This window comes from Canis aureus, chromosome 16 (assembly GCF_053574225.1).
Source record: "Canis aureus isolate CA01 chromosome 16, VMU_Caureus_v.1.0, whole genome shotgun sequence".
Lineage (NCBI taxonomy): Eukaryota > Metazoa > Chordata > Mammalia > Carnivora > Canidae > Canis > Canis aureus.
In genome coordinates this window covers 51,932,753-51,955,422 of record NC_135626.1, presented here as the reverse complement: position 1 = coordinate 51,955,422, position 22,670 = coordinate 51,932,753, and the positions used below count along the sequence as shown (strand labels likewise).

General features: G+C 38.0%; 1 long non-coding RNA gene across 1 annotated transcript in view; it reads left to right on the top strand.

Annotated features, from left to right (window-relative positions):
* LOC144286916 (uncharacterized) overlaps positions 1-22,670 on the top strand; it is a 93,265-nt gene that overhangs the window by 5,344 nt on the left and 65,251 nt on the right. Inside the window, exon 2 of the long non-coding RNA XR_013354863.1 lies at positions 8,358-8,477. This is a non-coding gene — a long non-coding RNA (uncharacterized LOC144286916). The remainder of the gene's footprint in view (positions 1-8,357; positions 8,478-22,670) is intronic.

Below are 22,670 nucleotides of genomic sequence, written 5' to 3'. Positions count from 1 at the left end.
CCCCAGTCCAAATAGTCATCATCAAGCCGGTCTGTAGCAACAGGTGACACTAAGGTAGCCATTGGGAGTCTATATCTTCAAGGCAGGAGCTCAGTCACATTGTCCTTAAGTGCAATGTAGAGATGGAAAATGTACCCAGTGGACCAGGGTTCTGATGGTCCTCCCTAAAAGATCACAACAGCAAACATACTCACTCGAGTTTGACACGGCAATCAACTCCAGGCAAGAAGCAGACCTGGAAATTGCCTTCAAGCCTGTGGTCCTGTGCTCACGTTGTGCTAGGAATGCACTACAGTTCTGCAAGCAGTTAATCAATCAAAGTGTGTAGTTTCTGAAATATGCAGATAAATTAGGAAGGAAAATTGAATCTTTGTTATGTGATTTTTCTTAATGATTAGAGTGTGTTCTAAATAAACAGAAAAACAAATTGATTGCCAAAAACTATATTAATGTGCTTTTAATTCACAAGGGTTAAGCATATAAAAGTCAGGATATTGAAAGTTAAGATTCTCATAGAAACATTAATTTGACAACATTATGCATACTAGGTGTGGGAGGTTTATATTTTATAGCATAAAAGCAGTAGGAAATATTGCAAAATGTGGCTCAGTTAAACAAAATGAAATAACAAATTTAGGAGAAAGTCACTAAATGCGATTATGGAAAAAAAAAAGTGTCTTGCAACCTCCAAAGAAAGGTTATAAAATTTAATTTTAGGAAATAATGCCTTCAAATCTTTTCAAAAAATGTTTTCAATGGAAATTATTCATTTTTATCAGAAATCAATTTCCCTAGCACATTGTATGTTATGACATGAGTTTATGCCTTTCTTTTTTTTTTTAATTTATTTTTTATTGGTGTTCAACTTACTAACATACAGAATAATACCCAGTGCCCGTCACCCATTCACTCCCACCCCCCGCCCTCCTCCCCCTCCACTACACCTAGTTCGTTTCCCAGAGTTAGCAGTCTTTACGTTCTGTCTCCCTTTCTGATATTTCCCACACATTTCTTCCCCCTTCCCTTATATTCCCTTTCACTATTATTTATATTCCCCAAATGAATGAGAACATATAATGTTTGTCCTTCTCCGACTGACTTACTTCACTCAGCATAATACCCTCCAGTTCCATCCACGTTGAAGCAAATGGTGGGTATTTGTCATTTCTAATAGCTGAGTAATATTCCATTGTATACATAAACCACATCTTCTTTATCCATTCATCTTTCGTTGGACACCGAGGCTCCTTCCACAGTTTGGCTATCGTGGCCATTGCTGCTAGAAACATCGGGGTGCAGGTGTCCCGGCGTTTCATTGCATTTGTATCTTTGGGGTAAATCCCCAACAGTGCAATTGCTGGGTCGTAGGGCAGGTCTATTTTTAACTGTTTGAGGAACCTCCACACAGTTTTCCAGAGTGGCTGCACCAGTTCACATTCCCACCAACAGTGTAAGAGGGTTCCCTTTTCTCCGCATCCTCTCCAACATTTGTTGTTTCCTGCCTTGTTAATTTTCCCATTCTCACTGGTGTGAGGTGGTATCTCATTGTAGTTTTGATTTGTATTTCCCTGATGGCAAGTGATGCAGAGCATTTTCTCATATGCATGTTGGCCATGTCTATGTCTTCCTCTGTGAGATTTCTGTTCATGTCTTTTGCCCATTTCATGATTGGATTGTTTGTTTCTTTGCTGTTGAGTTTAATAAGTTCTTTATAGATCTTGGAAACTAGCCCTTTATCTGATATGTCATTTGCAAATATCTTCTCCCATTCTGTAGGTTGTCTTTGAGTTTTGTTGACTGTATCCTTTGCTGTGCAAAAGCTTCTTATCTTGATGAAGTCCCAATAGTTCATTTTTGCTTTCGTTTCTTTTGCCTTCGTGGATGTATCTTGCAAGAAGTTACTATGGCCGAGTTCAAAAAGGGTGTTGCCTGTGTTCTTCTCTAGGATTTTGATGGAATCTTGTCTCACATTTAGATCTTTCATCCATTTTGAGTTTATCTTTGTGTATGGTGAAAGAGAGTGGTCTAGTTTCATTCTTCTGCATGTGGATGTCCAATTTTCCCAGCACCATTTATTGAAGAGACTGTCTTTCTTCCAATGGATAGTCTTTCCTCCTTTATCGAATATTAGTTGCCCATAAAGTTCAGGGTCCACTTCTGGATTCTCTATTCTGTTCCACTGATCTATGTGTCTGTTTTTGTGCCAGTACCACACTGTCTTGATGACCACAGCTTTGTAGTACAACCTGAAATCTGGCATTGTGATGCCCCCAGATATGGTTTTCTTTTTTAAAATTCCCCTGGCTATTCGGGGTCTTTTCTGATTCCACACAAATCTTAAAATAATTTGTTCTAACTCTCTGAAGAAAGTCCATGGTATTTTGATAGGGATTGCATTAAGCGTGTATATTGCCCTGGGTAACATTGACATTTTCACAATATTAATTCTGCCAATCCATGAGCATGGAATATTTTTCCATCTCTTTGTGTCTTCCTCAATTTCTTTCAGAAGTGTTCTATAGTTTTGAGGGTATAGATCCTTTACATCTTTGGTTAGGTTTATTCCTAGGTATCTTATGCTTTTGGGTGCAATTGTAAATGGGATTGACTCCTTAATTTCTCTTTCTTCAGTCTCATTGTTAGTGTATAGAAATGCCACTGACTTCTGGGCATTGATTTTGTATCCTGCCACGCTACCGAATTGCTGTATGAGTTCTAGCAATCTTGGGGTGGAGACTTTTGGGTTTTCTATGTAGAGTATCATGTCATCGGCGAAGAGGGAGAGTTTGACTTCTTCTTTGCCAATTTGAATGCCTTTAATGTCTTTTTGTTGTCTGATTGCTGAGGCTAGGACTTCCAGTACTATGTTGAACAGCAGTGGTGAGAGTGGACATCCCTGTCTTGTTCCTGATCTTAGGGGAAAGGCTCCTAGTGCTTCCCCATTGAGAATGATATTTGCTGTGGGCTTTTCATAGATGGCTTTTAAGATGTCGAGGAATGTTCCCTCTATCCCTACACTCTGAAGAGTTTTGATCAGGAATGGATGCTGTATTTTGTCAAATGCTTTCTCTGCATCCAATGAGAGGATCATATGGTTCTTGGTTTTTCTCTTGCTGATATGATGAATCACATTGATTGTTTTACGGGTGTTGAACCAGCCTTGTGTCCCAGGGATAAATCCTACTTGGTCATGGTGAATAATTTTCTTAATGTACTGTTGGATCCTATTGGCCAGTATCTTGTTGAGAATTTTTGCATCCATGTTCATCAGGGATATTGGTCTGTAATTCTCCTTTTTGGCGGGGTCTTTGTCTGGCTTTGGAATTAAGGTGATGCTGGCTTCATAGAACGAATTTGGAAGTACTCCATCTCTTTCTATCTTTCCAAACAGCTTTAGGAGAATAGGTATGATTTCTTCTTTAAACGTTTGATAAAATTCCCCTGGGAAGCCATCTGGCCCTGGACTCTTGTGTCTTGGGAGATTTTTGATGACTGCTTCAATTTCCTCCCTGGTTATTGGCCTGTTCAGGTTTTCTATTTCTTCCTGTTCCAGTTTTGGTAGTTTGTGGCTTTCCAGGAATGCGTCCATTTCTTCTAGAAATACGCCTAATTTATTGGCGTATAGCTGTTCATAATATGTTTTTAAAATCGTTTGTATTTCCTTGGTGTTGGTAGTGATCTCTCCTTTCTCATTCATGATTTTATTAATTTGAGTCTTCTCTCTCTTCTTTTTAATAAGGCTGGCTAATGGTTTATCTATCTTATTAATTCTTTCAAAGAACCAACTCCTGGTTCTGTTGATCTGTTCCACAGTTCTTCTGGTCTCGATTTCGTTGAGTTCTGCTCGAATCTTTATTAACTCCCTTCTTCTCTTGGGTGTAGGATCTATTTGCTGTTTTTTCTCTAGCTCCTTTAAGTGTAAGGTTAGCTTTTGTATTTGAGTTCTTTCCAGTTTTTGAATGGATGCTTGTATTGCGATGTATTTCCCCCTTAGGACTGCTTTTGCTGCATCCCAAAGATTTTGAACGGTTGTATCCTCATTCTCATTAGTTTCCATGAATCTTTTTAATTCTTCCTTAATTTCCTGGTTGACCCTTTTATCTTTTAGCAGGATGGTCCTTAACCTCCACGTGTTTGAGGTCCTTCCAAACTTCTTGTTGTGATTTAGTTCTAATTTCAAGGCATTATGGTCCGAGAATATGCAGGGGACAATCCCAATCCTTTGGTATCGGTTCAGACCCGATTTGTGTCCCAATATGTGGTCTATTCTGGAGAAAGTTCCATGTGCGCTTGAGAAGAATGTGTATTCAGTTGAGTTTGGATGTAAAGTTCTGTAGATATCTGTGAAATCCATCTGGTCCAGTGTATCATTTAAAGCTCTCGTTTCTTTGGAGATGTTGTGCTTAGAAGACCTATCGAGTATAGAAAGAGCTAGATTGAAGTAACCAAGTATAAGTGTATTATTATCTAAGTATTTCTTCACTTTGGTTAATAATTGATTGATATATTTGGCAGCTCCCACATTCGGAGCATATATATTGAGGATTGTTAAGTCCTCTTGTTGAATAGATCCTTTAAGTATGATATAGTGTCCCTCTTCATCTCTCACTACAGTCTTTGGGGTAAATTTTAGTTTATCTGATATAAGGATGGCTACCCCTGCTTTCTTTTGAGGACCATTCGAATGGTACATGGTTCTCCAACCTTTTATTTTCAGGCTGTAGGTGTCCTTCTGTCTAAAATGAGTCTCTTGTAGACAGCAAATAGATGGGTCCTGCTTTTTTATCCAGTCTGAAACCCTGCGCCTTTTGATGGGGTCATTAAGCCCGTTCACATTCAGAGTTACTATTGAGAGATATGAGTTTAGTGTCATCATGATATCTATTCAGTCTTTGTTTTTGTGGACTGTTCCACTGAACTTCTTCTTAAAGGGGAATTTTAAGAGTCCCCCTTAAAATTTCTTGCAGAGCTGGTTTGGAGGTCACATATTCTTTTAGTTGCTGCCTGTCTTGGAAGCTCTTTATCTCTCCTTCCATTTTGAATGAGAGCCTTGCTGGATAAAGTATTCTTGGTTGCATGTTCTTCTCATTTAGGACCCTGAATATATCCTGCCAGCCCTTTCTGGCCTGCCAGGTCTCTGTGGAGAGGTCTGCTGTTACCCTAATACTCCTCCCCATAAAAGTCAGGGATTTCTTGTCTCTTGCTGCTTTAAGGATCTTCTCCTTATCTTTGGAATTTGCAAGCTTCACAATTAAATGTCGAGGTGTTGAACAGTTTTTATTGATTTTAGGGGGGGATCTCTCTATTTCCTGGATCTGAATGCCTGTTTCCCTTCCCAGATTAGGAAAGTTTTCAGCTAGAATTTGTTCAAATACATATTCTGGCCCTCTGTCCCTTTCGGCGCCCTCGGGAACCCCAATTAAACGTAGGTTTTTCTTCCTCAGGTTGTCGTTTATTTCCCTTAATCTATCTTCATGGTCTTTTAATTGTTTGTCTCTTTTTTCCTCAGTTTCCCTCTTTGCTATCAACTTGTCTTCTAGGTCACTCACTCGTTCTTCCACCTCGTTAACCCTCATCGTTAGGACTTCTAGTTTGGATTGCATCTCATTCAATTGATTTTTAATTTCTGCCTGATTAGCTCTAAATTCTGCAGTCATGAAGTCTCTTGAGTCCTTTATACTTTTTTCTAGAGCCACCAGTAGCTGTATAATAGTGCTTCTGAATTGGCTTTCTGACATTGAATTGTAATCCAGATTTTGTAACTCTGTGGGAGAGAGGACTGTTTCTGATTCTTTCTTTTGAGGTGAGGTTTTCCTTCTAGTCATTTTGCTCAGTGCAGAGTGGCCAAAAGCAAATTGTATTGGGTAAAAGAGAAAAAGAGAGGAGAGAAAGAAGGAAAGAAAAGAGAAAGAGAAAAAAAAGGGAAGAGAAAAAAAACGAAAGAAAAAAAAAGGAAGAAAAAGAGAAAGAAAAAGAAAGGAGAAAAAAAAGAGGGTGGGGGAAGGAAACAAATCAAAAAGCAAAACAAAACAAAACAAAACAAAACAAAACAAAAAAAAAAGAACCACAGGGGAGTATCTTCTGATTCTGTGTTCTTTAAGTCCCTTGGCTTCTCCTGGAAGTTGTCCGTCTAGCTGGTGTTCTGGGGGAGGGGCCTGTTGTGCTGATTTTCAGGTGTTAGCAGTTGGGGGAGCTGCTGTGCCCCTGCCTGGTGTAGGGCTCAGTGGGGGTTGTTCACCCCGTGAGGCCGCAGGAGCAACAGCCCCAGTGGCGGGGCAGCTCTGGAAACCTGGATTCTGCTCCGGCAGGAACTCCGTCTGCAGGGCCTGGAGGCTCCGGGGCGGGGCCGCTGATCTGCTCAGCTGGGGCAGGAGCGTCCTCGCTGTCCTGGTCCCTCCCGGCCTCTGCCTGTCCCGGGGGAGGCCGGATCCTGGGCTGTGTCCCGGCGCCCTGTGCTCCGGGGCCTGCGCTGGTGGATTCGCGCTCCCGGGCCGCGCAGCCCCCTCCGCGGAGCCGCCGCCCGAGCCCCTCCAAGCTGCTCCTGGAACCGCGCAGGCCCCTCTGCACGGAGCCTCTTCCTCTGCCCGAGCCCGGCCGAGCTGCTCCCGGGGCCGCGCAGCCCCCTCCGCGGAGCCGCCCCCGAGCCTCCCCGAGCTGCTCCGGGTCCCGCGGTGCGCGCTGCAGCCCTTAGGGAGCTCGGCGCACTCTCCTGGGCGCGGAATTGCTGCTACTGTCCCGGGGAGCCCGAGGGCATCCCCGCCCTCCTGGGTCCTGCTCCAACTCCCCGCGAGCCCCTTTCCCCCGGGAAGGTCGGTGCAGCTCCTGCGTCTCCGGGACGGGGCTCTCCTGTCCTGGGGACACTCGCCCCGGCCTCAGCCCGGCTCCTCGCGGGGCCCCTCCCCCTTGGAGGCCTTTGTTTCTTTACTTCTTTTTCCCCGTCTTCCTACCTTGATAGAAGCGCGAACTCTTCTCACTGTTGCATTCCAGCTGGTCTCTCTTTAAATCTCAGGCCGAATTCATAGATTTTCAGGATAATTTGAAGGTTTTCTAGGTAGTTTGGTGGAGACAGGTGATTTGGAGACCCTGCTCTTCCGCCGTCTTGCTCCTCCCCCTCCGAGTTTATGCCTTTCATTTGCAGTTCAGATTTGATCCTAATAGACCAAAAGGAGAACTGACTGGCTATTTTCATGGCCTAGTTGATAAAGATTTCATAGACGGAAAATTAAATTTTAAGGTTTAAAATATTTCTTTAGTATACAGAGAATATGGAGGAAATTTTAAATATGAAGAAGCCTGCCAGTATACTAATACTTGCTTAAATATTTGACCTCTGTATATTTCTGTAAACTATTTGCATATGTGCATTATGAAAATTCCAAGCTGATCATACAAAACATTTTATTTAGGTGGCTTGGAAAAAGAAAAGAACATAAGACATATTCAGGGAAGGAAATGCACCAGAAAACAAACCTATAGCCTTTAACATGTCTCTACTTTGGTTCCTGCCTCATGAACTGGACAGGAGGTCTGAAAGCTTGAGTTCTCCAGGATGGTTGCACTGAGTCACGGGTTGATTTTTCTGTCACCTTGGCCACAGAAGCTCCATTCACTCTATAGGAAACAGGAGTGGCGGACCCATGAAGTAACCCCTAGGAACAGGTCACTTCCCAGTTCAGTCAGAACTAACGGTGATTATAAAGGAAGGAAGGAAGGCAGGCAGGCAAGCAGGAAGGAAGGACTATTACTAGCGTTATAATACTAAATTATAATAATCACCAATTTCAGTTATTTAATTAATTTTAAGTAATAATAAAGATTTTGTGTTCCTTTAAATCAAATACAAGTTATTTTTCGGTGCAAATGACAACCAAAAGTACCCTCACAAAGGAGCAAACCATGGAAATATAAAGATAAATTGACATGCTGCTAACATTTCTATTTTCCTTTGTATTTTATGTCATAGCAAGGCAATCTACAGAACAATGAAAGTTTATTCATAGAAGTGAGATATGTAAATTCCTGAGCTAGCAGACTCCTGGCCCAATATTCAAAACGCCCCTTCCAAAAAGGCACAAAGGTCTGTATTTTTCACCGGAAAAAAAAAAATCTGTGCAACCACATTCCATGGCAATGAACTCTTTATAAGCTTGATGAAGAAAAATGCTCTGTATATTTACTTTAATCTTTACCCCCTGCTATTTTCTGTTTCCAAACAAACAGAAGGACAAATGCAAACTGCCAACTCGCAGGATGTACAAACAAGTGTTATTGAATATTCAGAAGTATGGTGGTATTTCTAAAGTTCAACAACAGATCACTTAGAGTCTTTCTTTTGTTTTTAAATTGTCCTTATTCAGGCACCACAAGGCCACATAAGGAGGGTGAGGTCCCTGGAGTGGACTATATTTTCATCACCGTTGAAGATTTTATGGAATTGGAGAAAAGTGGTGCTCTCCTAGAAAGTGGGACTTATGAAGGTAAGCACAGCTGCACTGCTAAATGTATTCCTTGTTGCATCACGTTTTTCTCCTTTGATTGATATGCATTAGGACACCAGGTTACCAATATGCTACTGTTTTTATTTTGAGAGCTTAGGTCCTGTCAGAAACATATTTGCAAGTAAATAAATAAATAAATAAATGTACTTCTGGATTAATTCTACTCTTCAGATGCCAAGAGATATGTATAGATCCACTGAATATCCACTGAAGCATGCTTAGGATGGTGTCCTGAGGCTAAGCTGTGATCTTCCAAATAATTTATCCTCATCTCTGGGGAGCATCTCAAAGAGCACAGGACTTGAGTTCCAGTCCTCTCACTATCTCTCTATGGTTTTCTTCAGTTTCTTCACTTAACTGGCCTTTACTTGCTTCCCATGCAAAATGATGAAGTAGGAAAATATGATCTGGGCATGCTCTTCAAAGGTCTACTACAATAGCAAGTCTCCTTGTGTACCCGAGACAAATAGGAACAGCAAATGACACTAGAAGCTTGAATGTGGGAAGTATGTTTCAGTGTAAAGAACACTGTAACATGAGCCAGAATCTGTCTCAGCACCAAATCTGGCTTTTATTACTTACCCACTGTATAAATACTAAATAATCCAGTTAGTGTCCTTGAACCTCAGTAGAATTAGCTGCAAAAGAGAAATGGTAGCATTGAAAAATGCTGATAAATAAGATGTTGATATGATCACATTTATACATATAAGTGTTATCTACATGCATGCAGTTTATGTCTAATGAAATTATGTATCTGTGTATGCATAATGAAATTTTAAAATAATGTGACTAAAATAGGTAGAGAACATTACTTTTATTCCTATTTCACAGTTATTATATGTGTGATCTATATTTATATATATATGTTATTAACTTTAAAGATGAATCTAGTTTTACTGTACTATAATTAATAGTGAGTTATATTAAAAACCAAACCTATAATATACACATTGCTGCTTAGTCTATAAAATAGCTCAGGTCTACTATCAGCAAATAAGTTGGTTTTGTTAGCAGTTTGACCCTCTTCTTCCTCTTTCATTTACTTGTGGATGCCCAATGGACTATAGTTATTTAAGAACATAATATTTTTGGGATCCCTGGGTGGCGCAGCGGTTTGGCGCCTGCCTTTGGCCCAGGGCGCGATCCTGGAGACCCGGGATTGAATCCCACGTCGGGCTCCCGGTGCATGGAGCCTGCTTCTCCCTCTGCCTGTGTCTCTGTGCCTCTCTCTCTCTCTGTGACTATCATAAATAAATAAAAATTTAAAAAAAAAGAACTTAATATTTTTGAGTTCTCGAAACTATTAAAATCTCTTCTTTTATTTTGCATTCCTGTGGCAATTTAGGCTAAGACATATGCCACATTTTATGGCTAAGACAATTAGTTGCTTATTGTCACATTTATAGGAGGTTAGCAACATGTTTTTATTTTAATACTTGTTCCTTTTTCTTTCTTTTGGTAATATTCCTACTGTGGAAGATTCTAAGCCATGTATCTGGGTGTTCAGTTTAGGAACACTAAACATTTACACATAAAGCTCACTAAATGTTTATTTGACCAATAGAGGAAAACACATTAGTGAAGTTTTACACTCCTTTGGGATCTTATTATGCCAGTTTTTTTTTCTTTTTCCTGTAAGTGATTCAGTCTGTACTCAGAGCTATTGACAGAGAGTGTATGATTTTTGCAGGCTGTTTTGCTCTTGTGTAAGGCACTAAAAGTAGATGTATTATTGTGTGTTAAAACATGACAAAATATCTTTTTGGTTTGGGACCTTTTGTAATCCCAGCCTTTTCCAAAATATATAATATAAATGCCTATTTCTAAGTATTTCTTTCTCCAAAAAAAGACTAAAAGAAACAAACCAAGCAATTAATTAACTAATTTAATACTACCATATAAATGATAACTTAAAGACTAAAGTCAAGGAACATGAAATGACTTGCTTGTTATTACTTAAAGTACAACATTAGCCAGTTTACTGTTAGCTCTATAAATTTTTGTGCAGTTGTAGTTAAAAGGAACAGGAACAGCCTTTTTGGAGTATGTCATTCAAGTAAAGCCAGTATTCACGGGCATTGGACTTACTTTTTCAGCCTTCTCACAACCCAAAATGATAATAATAATAAGTAAAGACTAGGTTTGCAAAACTGTGGTAGTCAAGGTTTAATTAATTTCCTTCAAGCTCATATCTTTAATTACAATGATTTTCTAACTCCTGTGTATATCCCCTATAAGTTTTTATCTGAAACAAATTGATACTTTGCCTGAAAAAATATAATGCCCCTCATTTAGTGGGAAGAAAAAGAATGCATGACTTTAAAAGTTTTATTTGTATTTCTTTCCACTGCTTCAAGAAGCAGAACCTATTTGCCTTTCTTGATTGGATGCATATTTTCAAACCCTCTGAGTTGTCTTACTTTAAATTGACTCATTTTGTAGGAGGCACACAAGAGTTTTGATCAAATTGACCACCATGGTCTCCTAAATTAGAACATATGTTTCTCTGAAATGTTATCATCAACATAGTGATAATCAATGGCTCTTGCCATTAGTGTTAGATTAGACATACAGATCTTTTGAAAGGACATGTTTTACTTGCCTCAGTTATATCCAGTGGTGTCTGAATGTCCCCCCTTCGTGCAAAAGTTTTTTTCAGAGACTACACTTTATTTCATAGACCAATGACTTGAAAATCATAACCTAACATCCTTCTCTACAAAAGTCAGTTTTGTATCTGAATTTCAAATCTAAAAAGTAAGACTTTCTGAGACATTCTTTCCTTGTATCTTCTATACTCCTGCTCTGAAGAAGAGTCTGACCCGTTCTTTCTCTCGGGAGAAATAGAAATCACCATAGTCCTCTCATTTTTATTTTACTTAAAATAGTTACTTAAGTAACTATTTTATTTCAAAACATTGTTATCAATCTCCAGCAAAGTTATAATAGATGTAAATCATTCTATGAATTGTTTTTATAAGCCCCAAATTTAATTCATGCACAAAAAACAGTATCTGAAATTTTGAGGCCTCCATTGATCATACTGCAGAGTATATAGATATGCTCAGTGCATTGACTAAAAATTATGAAGTAACAGTTCTAAAAAATACCTTGCTGCCCTTTGTTTAAAGAAAGCAATCATGTTGTAGAGGATTCACACCTTATGAAAGCTCTTCCTTGTTGAGGCCTTAGAAATTCTGGCCATTACAGAAAATCATTCATAACACTAGATTACAATCTAATATGGTGAAACAATCTGTCCTTCCTTATGTAATAATCAGCTCTCTTTGATCTGCTACAGGTTGTATTCGTTTGTAACAGCCAGATAAAATTAGGTAAAATATCTTGTCTGCATGGGACTGTTTCCATGAAAGCTGATTCTAAAGACCCTATAAATGTGAGTTTTAAAGGACCTGTGAAAACAAATTGGTATTATTAATTATAATAAAATGGAGAGTTTATCTTATATTGTCTTCAGTTTCTTTATATTAGCTATGCTGGCCTCCCTCTCAGTTTCTTTATATTAGCTATGCTGATACTCCCTTTCTGTTCTTTGAATAGGACAAACTTGTTCCTGTCCATCTGGGATCTTGAATTCATCATTTTATTTTCCAGGATTACTTGTCTTCCAAATAGCCACATATTCCACATTCTTACTTTAAGACATTCATTTAAAAGTCTTCAGGAAACTCTTACCTGACAATATTATCAAAATTTGCGCATGCCAGCATTCTCCAACCCCTTCCTCTGATTTGTCTTTCTTCATCATAGTTACTGTATAACTGAAATTATAGTTTGTGTCTACTTGTCTATTTGGTTATCCATATCCATATCCATATCTAACCACTTGAATGTAAGCTTCAAGAGGTCAGATTAATTTATTTGGATTGTTGCTAATTCTTAAAATTATAGTGGTCTCTGGCACCTAGAAAGCACTGAGTGAATATGAGTCGAATGAATGAATGGATGTTTGCCTAGATTCTTTCCTCAAACTCAACAATATAAACCATTTAATCTCCACATAGAAATTCAGCCTAGCTTGAGACCCTAGGACACATCCACTTCGTAATTCAAAATGTTCTAAGTCAGTAGTATGGAGCTGCAGCACCAATTTGACCTCAGAATCTTGTACTAGATTAACCTTGTCTCATAATTATAATAATTTCTTTCTTGTCTTAAATCTCATGATTAACCTTGTGAGTCCATGTTCTGAGTTCCTATATCTGTTTTTCTCTTAGTACCCTACAAACTATAACACTGTCTCCAGAATATAGTTCTTACCTTGTTATGGCCATTCTTCATAGTCTGGTTTTTTTCAATACAGTAATTCATGGTGTGTCAAGTTACTCAAAATCAAAACCTAGTAGACTTAGTCAACAAAACTGTGTCTCCCATTAAACCCCTCTCCACCCAAGTTCTATTGGTTGTACTTACCTAGATACTTCTTGGACTCATGGCAATTGTGTTCTCGTATAATCCCTCTTATTCATGTTCTGTTTATTTTTTTCCAAAAATATTACAAGGACTTTCTTGATTTCTGTACCTCTAGTACAGAATTCAGTGAAGAGTTGGAGAATAGAAGTAATGAGGCCAAACCTCATTGGTTTGGAAAAGAAAAATAGAAAGGAAAAAATAGAAAGGAAAAAGGAAAGATAGAAAGGTCCTAGGATATATTAGAAAATATGCAACTTCAGAAAGTTATTTTAAAACAAAGGAACTAGTACGTGTGTTCTCTCAATAAAGAAATGTAAAGAAATGTAAAGGCATTTTAATAAACGTGGACATGTGGTGTTTGGAATGTGTAGCATTTCGCTAACATTTTATTTATTTTTAATAAACTATAAAGGAGCATGAGTTTCTTTATTCTTTTATTCTTAGAGAATTAAAGGAAAGGAAATGGAAATAAAAATTTATTCCATTATTAATTATATGCCACTAATAGGATTTCTACTCTCACCTCAACTTTCTCTTTCATTTTATATAAGGATGACTTTAAATTTCCTTATGATATGTGAAAATTTAATTTCTTTCACTAAATAGTTAACAGACAAAATGATAAATCTGAAAAATTCACAATGGGAATTCTGATGATAACCCAAATACTGAACACAACATTGGGAGTTAATAAAAAGTTTTAAACAATGTATAGGAAGCTCAAACTGAAACGAACCTTATGATAATGGGGAAATAAAAGGAAATGACTTGATTTAAAATTTCCCAAAGAGTTTTCTTTCTCCTCACCCCCTACTTTCATTCCATACTTAAGAATGTTACAGCAGCAAGCACGCATTAGACTAGAGAAACCTGACCTTTGGCACTGTGACCTGATATTGAAGGGTGCTGTTTCTCAAGGGAACGTGTTCCCTTAGGAAACAAAGGAAAGATCTCCCCAAATCAGGTCCCTCAGGATTATTTCCAAGAGGATTAAATGCTTCCAATTTCTACCCCCATTCTCTGAATTCTCCATTAAACTTCCAGAGAAATTTCTACTGATGCAGCTATCTGGTTTCCCTGGAGATGAAACAAGTGTGAGTGTGACTTGGAGTGTAACTTGTTGCTACAGGGTGGTCCTATCATTTCTACCTTCAAGGATATCCAGGAACATTCATTTTCTTTCTTTTTGTTCAGATTTTATTTATTTGAGAAAGAGAGCGAGAACATAAGGATGAGCAAGAGTTGGGGCAGGAGGAAGAGTGAGAGAGAAAGAACAGCCAGCCTTCCCGCTGAACAGGGAGCCAGATACAGGGCTCAATCCCAGGATCCTGAGATCATGACCTGAGGCAGATGCTTAACCAACTCAGCCACCCAGGTGTCCCTTGGACCCCTCATTTTCAAATAGTATTTGCAAGTTTGGTGACTTTATTCTCCTCTATATTCCCCTGTCCCCCCTCAATTTAATAAGCCTCATTTACAGTAAAATGTAGCAGCAAAGTAGAAGAGGGACCATGGAATGATTTACATAAGAGAGAAGTGGGGACGGAGTCTCCTGGAGGCCAACACACTGACAGCCTGACAGTGATTGAAGACAGGGGAAAAGTACCAAAAATGTACAGAAGAAATTAAAAAAACAGAGTCTTCTAGGGTCATTTGTTATAGGGGAGGCACTCTTCAGTCTTCCAGAGGACAGCAGAGTATTGCACCCAGCAACAGCTATTGATTTTCCTAATAATGACCCGAGCTATCCAGAAAAGGTTAAGTCATATGCAGAAAAGTAATATTTGAGAAAGATTTCTTTCAAAGGTGATTAAAATTTTAAATTTTGAACTTCTGAAGGAAAAGGCTAGAATATTCACCTAAACAGAATACCACAGTCCCTGAAAATGCCAATGAGATGAAATATTTTAGTTATTCTCTGTCTAGAAACAAATTATAATATGTATTCAGATTAAAACTCAGATTAAATTGTCTCAATAATTAATTTATAAACAGTCTATAAATGCAAACACATGATGTTCTTATATGCCCAAAACATTCTAAGTGTATATGAATATACTTAAGAAAAATGACTAGATAGTTTCCAGTTATAATGAAATCAGAAACTACATATTCTTTGGCTTTGGTAATGTTTGTCATTTTTTTAAGCCAGAAATCCTGTACATTGTATATTTGCAAGGCAACTAATGAATATGCTAGACTTAAAATATATCTATAAAACTATTGGTGCATTACCAAAATTTTAAAATTAATGTATTAATAAAATGCAAATGTACAAATTCATTCATTTAAAAAAAATCTTAGCATAATAGTATGTTGACTTTTTCTCACTTTTTGAGATGATCACCTGGCCCCCAAGCGTCTGAAGGAGTGATAGGTACAGGCTACTTTCTCAAAGCCCCCAGTTGGGAAGGAAATACTATGTCATTGCCTTGGTTTGTTTTCATGAATAGTTGACAGAGTGTTATATATACTTATCTGAGAAGCTAAACATATTAATCAGAAGTTAAAGCAGTTGTACAGGGCAGCCCGGATGGCTCAGAGGTTTAGCGCCACCTTCAGCCCAGGGCGTTATCCTGGAGTCCCAGGATCGAGTCCCATGTCAGGCTCCCTGCATGGAGCCTGCTTCTCCCTCTGCCTGTGTCTCTGCCTCTCTCTTTCTGTCTCTCATGAATAAATAAATGAAATCTTTTAAAAAAATAAAAATAAAGCTCTTGTACACTGGGAAACTATCTTGCTCCATTGTATTACCACATTTTTCCTTTATATTCATAGTCTTTCCCTTGCACTAACCTTCATTTTAGTACTCTTCTTGTTTGTTGTTTTCATTTCTTTAGCTCCTGTCATATTTTCATAATCTTACAGTTCAGATTTTTTTCTTTATTTATATATTTACTTTTTAAAGTTTTTATTTAAATTCCAGTTAGCTTACAGTGTACTATTAGTTTCAGGTGTACGATATAGTGATTCACCACTTCCTTTTTTTTTTTTTAATTTATGATAGTCACACAGAGAGAGAGAGAGAGAGAGAGAGAGAGGCAGAGACATAGGCAGAGGGAGAAGCAGGCTCCATGTACCAGGAGCCCGATGTGGGATTCGATCCCGGGTCTCCAGGATCACGCCCTGGGCCAAAGGCAGGCATTAAACCGCTGCGCCACCCAGGGATCCCTGATTCACCACTTCCATACCATCTACTAGTGCTCATCACAGCAAGTGCAGTCGTTAACCTATTTAACCCATCCCCCCTCTACCCACCTCCCCTCTAGTAAACTATCAGTTTTTTCTCTACAGTTAAGTGTCTATTTCTTGGTTTTCCTCTCTCTCTTCCCCCTCTTTGTTCATTTGTTTTGTTTCTTAAATTCCACATATGAGTGAAATAAAATGGTATTTGTCTTTCTCTGACCTATTTCCTTTAGCATAATACTCTAGCTCCATTCATGTTATTGAAAATGGCAAGATTTCATTCTTTCTTATGACTTATATAGGCACCTCGATGTTTATAGTAGCATTAGCTACAATAGCCAAATTATGGAAACAACCCAAGTGCCCATCAACTGATGAATGGATAAAGATGTGATATATATATGTGTGTGTGTGTATATATATATATATGTTTATATATATATATATTATAAACTTTAAAAATATATAAATGAAAAAAATTTGAACTGTGAGATAATGAAAATATGACAAGAGCTAAAGAAATGAAAACAGCAAACAAGAAGAATACTAAAATGACGGTTAGTGCAAGGGAAAGACTATGAATGTAAAGGAAAAATGTGATAATACCTTGGAGCAAGAAAGTTTCCCAGTGTACGACAGTTTTAACTTCTGATTAATGTTTTGCTTCGCAGGTAAGTATATATAACACTGTCAACTTCTCATGAAAACAAACCAAGGCAATGACATATATATATAAAACTTAGATTTTTTTGTACTTATCATTCAAGTATTTGATTTCTACCAAAAGCTCACTAATTATTCACTTTCTTTATTCTTGCTTTGTATATCCTTTGCTTTCTCCTGAAAATTGGTATCTTATATTCCTACTTTATATTCTAAAAATCTTCCCTGGTGGGAATATGCTACATTTTATACTTCACTTGGTGTTATTTCTTACATTTCAGCACTTTATTGAAAAAGATTTTATGTATTTATTTGAGAGAGAGAAGTGAGCAAGAGAGAGCATGAGCAGAGAGAAGAGCAGAAGGAGAAGCAGACTCCTCACTGAGCAGGGACCCTGATGCAGGGCTCGATCCGAGGACCCTTGGGTCATGACCTGAGCTTCAGGCAGATAGTTAACTGACTAAGCTACCCAGATGCCCTTTATTACTTCTTTTTAAAAGCTAGTAAGCTATAAGTAACAATAATGTGAGTAATGGAGACGATATTCACAAATATTCCCACAAGACAATGGCTTGTTGTTGAAAACAGGAGAAATTTAACTAAAATGATTTCTCTGTCCTCTATAAGAAACAACACTGCCCTAGAAATGAGCATAAATATGAGTGTTTTGTTCAAAATAAGTTGTGTTGTTTGACATGGTATATGCCTAAACACTGATATAATTTACCCTGATTCACCATTTTTTCTATGTAATTCAGTAGCCCAGTGAATACTGAAAGCTGCCCTCTGGTCAAATGGGTCTTACTACTTAATATTTGCCCAAATGAAACTAATAATTTTAATTAGCATTTTACCTCATTTTTTTGTCATTTAATTAATTAAATTGTATATATGAAGATGAAGATATATAGAATTTTCTTCTTTATTGTTTTTAATCTTCAAATCCTTATCCTTTCATCTAGGCAGGCCTTCTTAGTAGTAATTAGGAGGTTGTTGGGGGAGGGAAGTTAAGTGTCTCTGAGTATATGAAAATATTAATAATACAGAAAGACATGACATTATTTTCATTTTTTCTTTTTTCTTTTTCTCTAATTTTTAAAAATATTTTATTTATTCATGAGAGACACAGGCAGAGGGAAAAGCAGGCCTCCAGGCAGGGAGCCCAAGGTGGAACTCGATCCTGGGTCTCCAGGATCACACCCTGGGCCGAAGGCAGTGCTAAACTGCTGAGCCACCCGGGCTGCCCATTTTTCCCCAGTTTGAAATTTTACTTCATTTTCAAACCATCCTCTATAAATCATTCTTATTTTGATTAACCGCATTTTTGTATTCTTATTGCTTATTATTTTCTATTCTGGGTATCCTTACAATGATCATTGATTTAATTCTATTATGTACAATTTGAGACCACACTTGTTCCTTGGTAGACTCTTTGGTAGGATCCTATTATACAATTAGATTCAGAAATACTATTTAGTAGAATTATTTATATTCTTCAAACATGGGTTTCCAATTATTTGAAAAGTGTTTTTGCTTTTCATGTTCATTTAAATTTTACCTAATTCCCCTATTAATGAAAAAAATGCATTCTCATGGCATCTTATTTTTCAGAAACAAGAGTAAAAATAGAAATCACATAGGAGAGTAAAGATGCATTCCCAAGAGTGAATGAAAGTAGATCACAGCTGCCTCAAAATAACAAAATATTGATCAAGGTTTTGTCAAAGGTAACAAAATGCATTAAATATGAGCATGAAAATTTTGAGACAGCATGTTGAAAAGCTAGAAAGGGGGCAAGAAAGGGAAGATGCTGGGGGAGCGGACAGCTGAGTTGTTAGAGAGAGAATGGACTTTGACAGGCCTTGCCAAGGGGCACAGGGATTTCCAGTTGTAGAACAGTCATTTGAATTTTTGTGTGTGTGTGTGTGTTAGCAATCCACTTTCAAGTACAAGAATTGGTACTATGCTTGAAGGAATTAAATGGTGCTACAATACTGCAGTTTTCAGAGTGCTACATTGCTCCAATCCTCAGAGCAGGTTGATTGTCTGATGGAGTTGTTTGCATCCTAAGCTGCACTTGTGTATTCTAGAAAGTTCTGATCTCTTTGGTGTCAACCGAACCATACCATCATGTCTATCACATTTTCTGACAAATAACATTGAAATAGAGTCTGTGGGAAACAAAAGCAAAAATGAACTATTGGGACTTCATCGGGATAAAAAAACTTTTGAACAGTAAAGGAAGTAATCAACAAAACTGAAAGTCAGCCTATGGAATGGAAGAAGATATTCACAAATAATATGTTAGATAAAGGGCTAGTATCCAAAGTCTATAAAGAACTTACCAAACCCAACACCCCAAAAATGAAAAAAAAATCCAGTCAAGAAATGGGCAGAAGACATGAACAGACTTCACTGAAGAAGACATACAAATGACTAGACTCTTAACTCTAGGAAACAAACAGAGGGTTTCTGGAGAGGAGGTGGGTGAGGGGATATGGTAATTGGGTGATGAGCTTTAAGAGGGCATTTGGTGTAATGCACACTGGGTGTTATATGCAACCAATGAATCATGGAATTCTACTCCTGATACTAATAATATAGTATATGTTAACTAAATTGAATTTAAATAAATTTTTTTAAAAACCCAATCTATCCTCATTTGTAGCAAAAAAAAAAAAAAAAAAAGTTCTAAAACTATGTTAAAATGCAGAAGATAGCCAGCAAAGAATTGTCAGTGTTCCAGATGACCAAAGCATTGGTAGGGATCCAAGGAAAGCAGAGTTATTTGTCCAAGTATATAGTTGAGACTCAGGAATTAAAAGTGCAAATGCTAGCCTTGTATTTGCCATAACTTGGTTTTCGACCTTTACTAAGAAGGCTGTAGGAGAACATGAGCACTGTATTTAAACGACTGATGAGTTACATATGATAGAGAAATGAGACTTGGTCTGAGTGACCTTTAAGGAGTGGAACTAGACAAATAATAGATAAAGAGATGAAGACTGTGGCTTGATATAAAGAAATGTTTTCTAATAGCCAGGGCTAATGAAATAATAATCTATTATTAGAATGCATTGGTAAATAGTTGCTGGAATTGCCAAACATGGGCTAAGAGCTCTCTTGGCAGTGCTGTTCTAAAGGGGATATACACATGGATAAATATTTGGCCTGGAATAACTACAACATCAAAACATCAAATACAACACTAGATGTAATGGTTAATTTTATGTGTCAACATGGGGCCACAGGTTGCCCAAATATCTGGTTAAATGTTGTCTCTGGGATGTTCGAGGGTGTTTCTGGAAGAGATGAGCATTTGAATTTTTGAACAAAGTCAAACGGATGGCTCTCTCAAAAGTGTGTGGGCATCATCCAGTTTGTTGAAAGCCTAAGTAGAACAAAAAGATTGAGGATGATTGAGCATGCTGTCTGCCCTGCTGAGCTGGGACATTGATGTTCTACTACCCTTGGGCGCTCCTGACTCTCAGACCTGACTATCCTATTAGTTTTGTTTTTCTGGAGAACCCTGAACACTGGGCACCATGCTTTGCACACACTATAATTTTCACAGTGATTTTCTATAATTTCACTATAATTTTCTTTGCTGAGAGTATTCTTTTAATCCTTTTTACAGAGGAGGAATCTGAAGCTCAAAGATGTTTAGTAACTTGTAGGAGGTCTGTCAGGTAGTAAGTGGCAAATTTGAAGTTGCTTCCAACATTTTTTGACAGTTTGTGCTTGGAATAACATTTTTCCATTGGAAAAGTTTCAATTGGTGCAAGGTCAATGTTGCCCTATTTTTCGTTAACTGGATGGTTGGCTCCAAGTCTCTGCTCTCCTAGTTGTGCCTCTGTGACTTTCAAGATCCTTCTGACCATAATATCCCATCATTCTAAACCAGTGTTAACTAATGGATACTTAGAAGAACACAGGAGATTGAAATTCCACCACCAACCTCAAAGAAGAAGGAACATTGTGAGGTCTTGAAAAATAGAGAATACTACCTACCATATTCTTCTTGAAAGATTTATATTACAAATTTGTATTTTAAAGTTTTGAGAAGTCTTGCAATGAAGAAACTTGTATAAATTTGTATTTCTGGCATTTTTCAAATTTGCTAGACTGTGGAACTAATTGTCATGGAACTCTATTAATATCTCCCCAGAGCCAGTGTTTTGGAGTACATGTTTGAAACAGCATTAACATTCAACCCTCCATGCCTCCATTGTATACCATGAAAGTCAAGTGATTGAGCTAGATGGCCTTTAAGAGTTCTTGCAGCCTACAATGTGTAGTACTGGTATTGTGTCCACATAGCCAGCTCTACTGAGTAACCACTAGGACTCAGCCTCTAGAAGCCTGGCCACATCACCTCTACCTCAAAGTAAACCAGCAAAGAGAGACTACGGGAGGTAAAAAAGGCAAAAAGTGATTATGCCCTCAAGTCCAGTATTATACCTACTATGATTTAAAAAACAATTTCTTAAATTTCTCTTTGCATAACAATAAGTGCTTAACATCCCTTTAACCATACACAAAAAAGTATTTTATTATGTATATCAACATAGTCATACCAGGAATTAAAGAATATTAAATTGGAAATTTCAAGAGAGATGGTAGGATACGATAGAAATTAATGACAGTAGTAATGATAATGAAAGTAGCAATAAGAAACCTTTACTATATAGTAGGCTCTATTCAAAGATATATATAGATATAGAGATAGAGATAGAGATATATAATCATTTAATCTTCACAAAAACCTATAAAGTAGATGTCATATCATTATTGTTTCCAATTATGTAGATGAAGACACTGAAGGAAGCTCAGGAAAGTAAAGTAACTGCATCCCAAACCCAGTAAGTGTCAAGAAGCTGGCATGGAAGAGTAGGAGGGTGTGAAAGGGGGAGAAAAGGTTTGTGAAAAGAAAGTTATGGGGATCCCTGGGTGGCTCAGAGGTTTCGCGCCTGCCTTCAGCCCAGGGCACGATCCTGGAGTCCTGGGATCGAGTCCCTCATCGGGCTCCCTGCGTGGAGCCTGCTTCTCCCTCTGCCTGTGTCTCTGCCTCTCTCTCTCTCTCTATGTCTATCATAAATAAATAAATAAATAAATAAATAAATAAATAAATAAATCTTTAAAAAAAAGGTTATGCTATGACTCCACCCCAACCAAAGTGGACTGATGAAGGGAAATTAACCCCCATTACCTCTGAGGTAATGAAACTGTAATATATACAGTTAACCCTTGAATGATGTGGGGGTGTGATTCCCCATGCAGTTGAAATTCACATATAACATTTGACTCCTCAAATATTTAACTACTAATAGCCTACTGTTAACCACAAGCCTTACTGATAACACAGTTGGATAATACATATTTCATATGTTAAATGTACTATGAACTTCATTTTTATAATCAAGTGTTCTGGAGAGAATAAAAGGCTCTTAAGAAAGTCATAAGGACTCCTATTACTGTCCAGGGGCAAACCTCTGTTTCTCCTGACACGCAGCCTCCAAGCCACCTGCACAGTATTCTTGGCTCATCAGTGGGAGACCCCAGCCATCCATACAGGAGCTCTTTATCCCCAACATCACTGAGAATGGTAGTGGATCCTATACCTGCCCCATCTAGAACAATGGCACCCACCTCAATAAGACCACAGTCAAAACTATCACAGTCTTTTATAAGAGCATCCCTGGAGCATCTACACTGAACACCAGGGCGAAGGTCTGTCCGCCTTTCAGAAAAGAGCCTAGAAAACTTATTTCCCATGTGCTTGTCATAAGCAAATCCCAAATCTGTCCATCAACTCTCTGATTACATGTCTGCAGGCACTTCCTCTCCTTAACTCTCAGATTTCTCATGGCACCTTGGGTCCAGCCTGGA